The sequence below is a fragment of the Mustela nigripes genome, chromosome 10 (assembly GCF_022355385.1).
Source record: "Mustela nigripes isolate SB6536 chromosome 10, MUSNIG.SB6536, whole genome shotgun sequence".
Classification (NCBI taxonomy): Eukaryota; Metazoa; Chordata; class Mammalia; order Carnivora; family Mustelidae; genus Mustela; species Mustela nigripes.
Genome location: NC_081566.1, coordinates 9,818,667 through 9,826,955, shown reverse-complemented (window position 1 = coordinate 9,826,955; position 8,289 = coordinate 9,818,667). Strand labels below are relative to the sequence as shown.

At 43.9% G+C, this 8,289-nt stretch overlaps 1 pseudogene; it reads left to right on the top strand.

Annotated features, from left to right (window-relative positions):
- The first annotated feature begins 6,006 nt into the window (after positions 1 to 6,006).
- LOC132026291 (large ribosomal subunit protein mL42-like) lies at positions 6,007 to 6,436 on the top strand (annotated as a pseudogene).
- Positions 6,437 to 8,289: the final 1,853 nt, after the last annotated feature.

Genomic DNA, 8,289 nt, shown 5'->3' with positions numbered 1-8,289 from the left:
AACAGTCTGAGTCCTTTTGATTGTCACAGCTTAAGGAGAGGGTCCTACCAGCATCTAGGAGGTAGACACCAGCGACGGTACTAAATATCCTACAATACGCAGGACAGTCCCCTCATCTTGTCCAAAATGTCAGTTATGCCAAGGTCGAGGATGCTGTCATCAGCCGTGGAAAGGTGCCATTTTCTCCACCTGCCCTTTTAAACGTATCCTTTTCACCGACCTAGAAGGTGTTGTGCTAAGTGAAATAAGTCAAACAGAGAAAGACAAATACTGTATGATTTCACTTGTTTGTGGAATCTAAAAAAAAAATCCCACAAGTGAACAAACAAAGCAAATCAGGAACAGACTCACAGATACGGAGAACAAACTGGTGGTTGCTAGAAGGGAGGGCATGGGTGGGTGAAATCAGTGAAGGGGGTCAAAAGGTACAGACGGCCAACTGTAAATAAATAGGTCAAGGGGATATAAAGTACAGCACGGGGAATAGAGCCAATAATATTGTAAGAACTTTGTATGGAAACAGATGGTAATTAGACTTAACGGTGGTGACCATTTCCAATCACTAAGTTATACACCTGAAACTACTCTAATGCTGCAGCTCAACTCTACTTCAATTAAAAGAAATTAAAAATTTAAAATATCCTTTGACATAGAAATACAATAAGTAAGGTTTAACAGCAATGTATTATAAGGAGTTCTCCGACATCATGTTCCAGAAAAGGCAAAATGGTGGGGACAGCAGTGAGAGCAGTGGCCGCCTTGGGTTGGAGGGAGGAGCGAACAGGCAGAGCACAGAGGATGTTTGGGGCCGTGAAAATATCTGCATGATACTATAGTAATGGATACATGTCCTGATACATTTATCCAAACTCCAAGTACAACAAGAGGGCGAACCAGAATATTCTGTGGACTTGGGGTGATAATGATGTGTCAGTGTTGGTTCTTCCATAGTAACAAATGTACCACCTGGTGGGGTATGCTGATCGTGGGGGAGGTTGTCTGAGCAGAGGCAGGGGGCATAGAGGAACTCCCTGTACTTGCTGCTGAGTTGTTTGTGAACCTGAAACTGCACTACAAAATAAAGCTCAGGGGTGCCTGGGTGGCTTAGTCCTTAGGTGGTTGCCTTAGGCTCAGGTCATGGTCCCAGGGTCCTGGGATCGAGCCCTGCATTGGGCTCCCTCCTCCGTGGGAAGCCTGCTTCTCCCTTTCCCACTCTCCCTGATTGTGTTCCCTCTCTCGTTGTCTCTGTCTCTCTGTCAAATGAATAAATAAAAAAAAAAAAATCTTAAAAATATATAAAATAAAAATTAAAAAATAAAGTTCATCTTTGGGGTGCCTGGGTAGCTCAGTAGGTTAAGCCATCAACTCTTGATTTTGCTATGGTCATGATCTCAGGGTCCTGAGATGCCAGTGCTCAGCGGGGAAACTGGTTGGGGATTCTCTGCCCCGCCCCCCGTTCCTCCCTACTACTCCCCTGCAGTTACAAACCCCATCTCTCAAATAAATAAATAACATCTTTAAAAAAAATTAAAGTTCATCTTTAAAAAGCTAATTGGAAAAACAAAACAACATTTAAGAAACTTGGTGAATTTTCTACTCTGACATGTTATTTAAGAAAAGATTTTTTTTTTTAAAGATTTTATTTATTTGAGAGAGAGAGCACAAGTAGGGGAAGGCAGAGGGGGAGGGACAACCCCACTCCTCCATGTTGGGCACTGAGCCAAACTCAGGGCTAGATTCTAGGACCCTGAGATCATGACCTGAGCTGAAGTCAGATGCTTAACCAACTGGGCCACTCAGGTGCCCCAAGCAAAAAGGAGATTTTTAAAATGTGCAGCTACTATTATAATTAAATCTATCTTTCCCTGTAAGTTCTGGAAGGTGTATCCTTACGAAAGGCAAGATTCCACAGTCAAGGCCTGGGTAGGACAGCAGTCCCCATGGTGTGGCCGATGGAACTCTTTGTGCAGGACGTAAATAAGTTTTACTCGAAGAAACGTGTCTGAGAAACGCTGGGTTAAATAGAGTTAAAGCATCTTCTGTGAGGTTTTTGTTGTTGTTATTTTTCCTTTCATGAGGAACCCCTTGGGACCTTCCAGATTCTGATGTTCGTTGTGAATCCCTCAGGGGGTTTTCTGTAGGGCTGCATTTCCCAAATTTCTATGACCTTAGAACACTTTTTCTAAGGAACCAACTCAAGGGACGATTTCGGACACTAACAAAGAAGATCCAGGAGGAGCATTCAGTTTGGTTAACATCCTGGTCTTCCTGGCTCAGGCTTTGCCCCTGCCACCATGTTTGTGGGCCCCTTGTGTGCTTGTCTGGGTCACTGCTCTCATCAGTGCAACACGATCAACCCCATTCCCCCGAAAACCAGCGTGCCGTGCTCACTCGAGGGTGTCCACAACAGAGGAACGGCCCGTTCTCAACCATGAAGCTAAAGGAGCCTCCCTCCCTGGCCTCCTGGCCTCTCGGCCCCAAGCCCCAAGCTTGCCAGCCTTACCTCATGAGCCCTGAGCCCGTCTGGAGGCTTCTGAGAATGACAGGTGGGGAATTTCATCCTCTTCCCATGGCAGGGGAAATTCAAGTCCTTTCCGTGGTGTTGGGTACATGTTCCAAGTCAGCTTCCCTGGACCTCCTCCTGACACCCCCTTCCCCTTGCCTGCAGGACAGGGGAGTTCCTGTGTGTCCGTGAGTGGGTGCGCCTGTGCTATTCTGAGCCCTCTTGTCCCCGCGGCCAGCAGAGCAGGTGTTTCTCATGGAACACGAGAAGCTGCCAGGATCCACGCTGCCTCCCCCTTCGTGCTCAACACTTGTGTCTCGGCTGTCCGCTCTTGCCAGGACTGGAGGTTTTTTTCTCGATTCTGTTTCTCCCGTTGTGTGAAAAGATGAGACAATCTGCCAGGCAAGATCCACGACTTTCTGTCTTGAGAGGGGACGAAGGAGAGTTCGGGTCTTTGTTTTCTTAATGTTTCCAGCGGAATCTCCAGTCACCTCCCTTGGATGTATTTTCCCCCCGAAGACTTGGAGATGCTTTTAGTGGCGTCTGCCGTGTTGCACACCACCCGACGCTTAGGAACGACTGTAGGTCTGGCACTGTGCTGGGTGCTGGGTGCTGGGTGCTGGGGGCACAGGATCCACGAGAGACAGTTTGCACCTGAAGGCTGAACCAGGAAGGAAAAGAGCAACTTCAGCAGAGGGAGAAGGTGCCGAGAAGGATCTGCGCAGGCTCCTGGGAGCTGCAGCCCCCCAGGGAGCACCGACCCTGAGCTGAGTCTACAGGACTTTGCCCAGAGCTCCCAGCGGGATGCCTTTCCTTCAGGTTAGAAATTACTATTGTTCTCTGCAACTCGTTTTGAATAGCACACGTAATGGGTGGCCTTTTCCTTTATTTTCATCAATTATTTCAACAATTGATTTACAAAGATCACTTTGGATACTTGAAAGTTGTTCTTTTTTAAACTTTTCGACTGGCATTGTTTTAAGATTTTATGTATTCATTTGACAGCTGCTGCCTTGGGCCTGATCCCAGGACCCCGATCTTGACCTGAACCCCAGGCAAACACTTAACTGACTGAGGCCCCCAGGCGCCCCTTAAATTGGCATTTAAAAGGCTGGTTATTTGATTACGCTCTAAGTTTCATGCCCTAAGAATTTCATTTTGGGGGCGCCTGGGTGGCTCAGTGGGTTAAAGCCTCTGCCTTTGGCTCGGGTCATGATCCCAGGGTCATGGGATCCAGCCCCACATCAGGCTCTCTGCTCAGTGGGGAGCCTGCTTCCCCCCTGCCCCCGCCTGCCTCTCTGCCTGCTCGTGATCGCTGTCAAATAAATAAATAAAATCTTAAAACAAAAAAAAAGAATTTCATTTTTGGGGGTACCTGGGTGGCTCAGTGGGTTAAGCCTCTGCCTTGGGCTCAGGTCATGGTCTCAGGGTCGTGGGATAAAGCCCTGCGTTGGGCTCTCTGCTCAGCAAAGAGCCTGCTTCCCTTCCTCTCTCTCTCTCTGCCTGCCTCTCTACCTACCTGTGATCTCTGTCCGTCAAATAAATAAGATCTTTAAAAAAAAAAAAAAAAAGAATTTCATTTTTGTCCCTTTATAGCTATGATGGTTTAATTGCTTTGAATTTTTAACTATTATAAAATTATATTTTGGGTTATAGGACCTGAAAACAACATCCCAATAAAGGTAGCAGATCTTCTTAATGAAAACAAAACAAAACAAAAATCAACAAACAAAGATTTTTAGGATTATGGCTAGATGGACGGCTGCAGTTGCTCAAATGCTTATTTTGGCAAAAGCCGTGAGAGGGTTGTCTTAGGTGTCTTAGGAACCACATGATAATAAATCACATTTGTTTAATACCTTAGAGTTTCTTTGCAAGGCACTTTTGCATGTTTTGCTCTGCTTAGTATCAGCTAAACAAGTAATCATCTCTGCTGTTTCCTGAAGCTCTACTAAATGACAGAAAAATGAAGCTATAGGGTCCGAGAGAGCAGAAGAGAATGTAACAGTGGAGGAGAGGTAATAATGCATTTTGTGAATAGGGAAATCAGATGAAGCATGGTGGCTCACATAAAAAGGGAGAAGCAACCAAAAACCCAGAAATAAACCCACAATTATATGGTCAATTAATCTTTGACAAAAAAGGATGAATTTACAATGGGAAAAAGACAGTCTTCTCAACAAATGGTGTTGGGAAAACTGGACAGCCACATGCACAAGGATAAAACTAGACCACTTTCTTCCACCATACACAAAAATAAACTCAAAATGGATTAAAGACCTGAAACCATAAAAATCCTGAAAGACAGCACAGGCAGGGATGTCTCTCGCATGGGCGGTAGCAACATTTTTCTAGATTTGCCTCTTGAGGCAAGGGAAATAAAGCAAAAATAAACTATTCAGACTACCCCCCAAAAGTTTCTGCACAGTGAAGGAAATAATCGACAAAATTAAAGGTAATCTATTGAATGGGAGAAGATATTTGCAAACGACATATCAGATAAAGGGTTAGTATCCAAAATACATAAAGAACTGATACAACGGTGCCTGAGTGGCTCAGTTGGTTAAGTGTCTGACTTTTTATTTCAGCTCAGATCATGACTTTGGGGTCATGAGATTGAGCCCTCTGTTGGGCTCTGTGCTGAGTGTGGAGCCTGCTTGAGATTCTCTGTCTCCCTCTGCCCCTCTCCAGCAATGCTCTCTCTCTCTATTAAAAAAAAGTAATAATAAAAGAAAGAAAAAAAGAACTGATACAATTCAATACCCAAAAAACCATTCAATTAAAAAATAGGCATCATATGGGGCACCTGGCTGGCTCAGATCTAAGGGTTGTGGGTTCAAGCCCCATGTTGGGTATAGAGACTGCTTAAAAATAAAATCTTTACAAAAATTGGACACGGACAAACATTTTTCCAAAGAAGGCATTCAGATGGTCAACAGACACATGAAGAGATGCTCAACATCATTCATCATCAGGGAAATGCAAATCAAAACTACAAAGAGATACCACCTCACACCAGTCAGAAGGGCTAAAATCAACAACACAAGCAAAAAGTGTTGGTGAGGATACAGAGAAAAGGGAACCCTCCTGCACTGTTGGTGGGAATGCAAGCTGGTAGCCACTGTGGAAAACAGTATGGATGTTCCTCAAAAATTAAAAATAGAGCTACCCTATGACCCATCAGTTGCACTAATAGGTATTTACCACCAAAATACAAAAACATTAATTCAAGGGAACACAGGCATCCCTGTGTGTATAACAGCATCATCTACAATAGCCAAGCTATGGAAACAGTCCAAGCGTCCATTGGCTGGTGAATGGATAAAGAAAATGTTAAAAAAAAAAAAAAAAAGGAAAAAGAAAATGTGGTATATTGAGGTAGAATGGCGGGCTCGTGGTGAGCAGCTGTCAGGAATGAAAATAGATATACCCTGAAGAAGATTTTAAAATCAGTTTCTCTTCAAATCATCTTCTTTCATACCACCCAATAAGCATCTTGATTCACTGTGGCGTTAGCAGCAGTAAAATGGGTGATATCAAACAGAACTGTCTGGAAACATTTATTTCCAATTCAAAATGGAGCTTTATATTGTGTTTGTCATAAATCTACATATTCTCCTCTACCAAATGACTGTAATTGCAAAGTAGAGCTTGCTTTGCCCTCTGATGGCAGGACGATAGTGTGCTACCATGCTTCTGAGGACATTCCATAGGAACATACACAACCTATTCCTCAGCCAGATCCTCTGCATGATAATGAAGAAACACATGACCAAGTGCTGAAAACCAGATTAGAAGAAAAAAAATGAGCACTTTGAGCAAGGACCCATGATAGAACAACTTAGCAAAATGTTCTTTACTAAGCACCATTGGTATCCTCGTGGACAGCATCATAGATGTCGTAGGAAACTGGATCCTCCAAAAGACAGATGATACTGAGGTTTTCAGGAATAGAAAGGATGTTATCTTGTGTCTCATTTGGCATTTGAGGAAATGCACTGAGTATATTCACTAATATGTTATATAGCAAAATAATAATAAAATGTGTTCATGTAAAAAAAAGTGGTATATGTGGTGAAATATTACTCAGCCATAAAAAAGAATGAAATCTTGTTATTTGCAATGATGTGGCTAGAGCTAAAGAGTACTATGCTAAGAGAAATAAGTCAGAGAAAGACAAATATTGTACAATCTGACTCACATGTGAAATTTAAGAAAGAAGATAAACAAACAAAGGAAAAAAAAAGACACAAACCAAAACCAAACTCTTAACTATAAAGAACACACTGCTGGTCAGTGGGGCAGGGGAGAGGGACAGATGGATGGGGAAATAAGAGAATAAGGGATAGGGATTAAAGAATATATTTATCACAGGAGGAGCAAGATGGTGGAGGAGTAGGAGACCTAAATGGGATCCCAGGAGTTCAGCTAGATCGTTATCAAACCATTCTGAACACCTACAAACTCCACAAGAGATAGAAGAGAAGAAGAGCAGCAATTCTGGGAATAGAAAAACAACCACTTTCTGAAAGGTAGGACGTGTGGAGAAGTGAATCCAGTGATGTATGAGAGGATAGATCATGGGGGGAAGGGCCAGCTCCCGGCAAGTGGCACAGCAGCGGAGCACACAATTAGAACTTTCAGAAGTCTGCTTCACTGAGGGACATCACTCCAGAGGCTAAGTGGGGTGGAGCCTTCATGGGGACAGTGTGGTCTGGGGACCCTTGGGGTCACAGAAAGACCGGGGGTGTCTGAGTGTGGCGGAGCCCCCAGGTATCAGAACAGGGAAGCTGGCTACAAAGACAGAGTCGAGGAGGGGCTCTCAGCTTGGGGTTACCTTAAACTGTGATCCGAGCCACAGCCGGGGAACTGCTTTTTGAGCAGGGACTCTATAAGTATCAGATCCGGGGAGACTCGCCTTCCTCCTCCAGGAGGAGTGGTGTGGGAGCACAGCAGGAATCTGCCAGGTTTGGAGACTCCAAACGGGGCCATCCACCAGAGATAGAAACGCTCAGTCACAGGCCGGGTGAGCTCGGAGTGTGGCCAGAGACCAGGGAGATGGGAGGGACTGATGGCTTTTCTCCAAGGTGCACTGAGGAGTGGGGCCCTGAGCTCTTGGCTCCTCCAGGCCAGAGACTGGGCAGCCGCCATCTTCATTCCAGTCCTCCAAAGCCATACAGAAAGCGCTCAGGGAACAAAAGCTCTGAGCGTGAACCCGAGCAGATTGCTTAGCATGGCCCCGGCAAGGGCGGTGCAGTTCCACCTCGGCCAAAAACATTTGAGAATCAGGGCAACAGGACCCTCCAGCAGAAGATCAGCAAGAACATCCAGCCAAGACCAAGATCACTGGTCAATGAGAAGAGCTAGTGGAACGCAGCATACAGAATTCATGGCTTTTTCCCCATGATTCTTTAGTCTTCCATTCAAAGCTAAATTGTTTTAATTTTTTTTTCTTATTCTATTTTTAAAAATTTTTCCTCTTGCCTACTTTAACCTTTTAAAACTATTTTATCTTATCAATACCTTTCTAAAAATCTTTTTAAATTTTCATTGTTTAAGTCGTTCTAGCTCTTCATTGTATTTAACCTTATTTTTTGTATAATATAAGTTTTTCTTTCTTTAAAATTTTGGGATGCAGTTTCTTCTAACAGACCAAAATATACCCTAAATCTAGCATATGGCTTTGTTCTAGTCTCCAGCCTAATCACATTCTCTCCTTTCCCCCACTCTTTTTTCAACCAACTTCTTATCTTACCAATTCCTTTTTTAGAATCTTTTCTAATTTT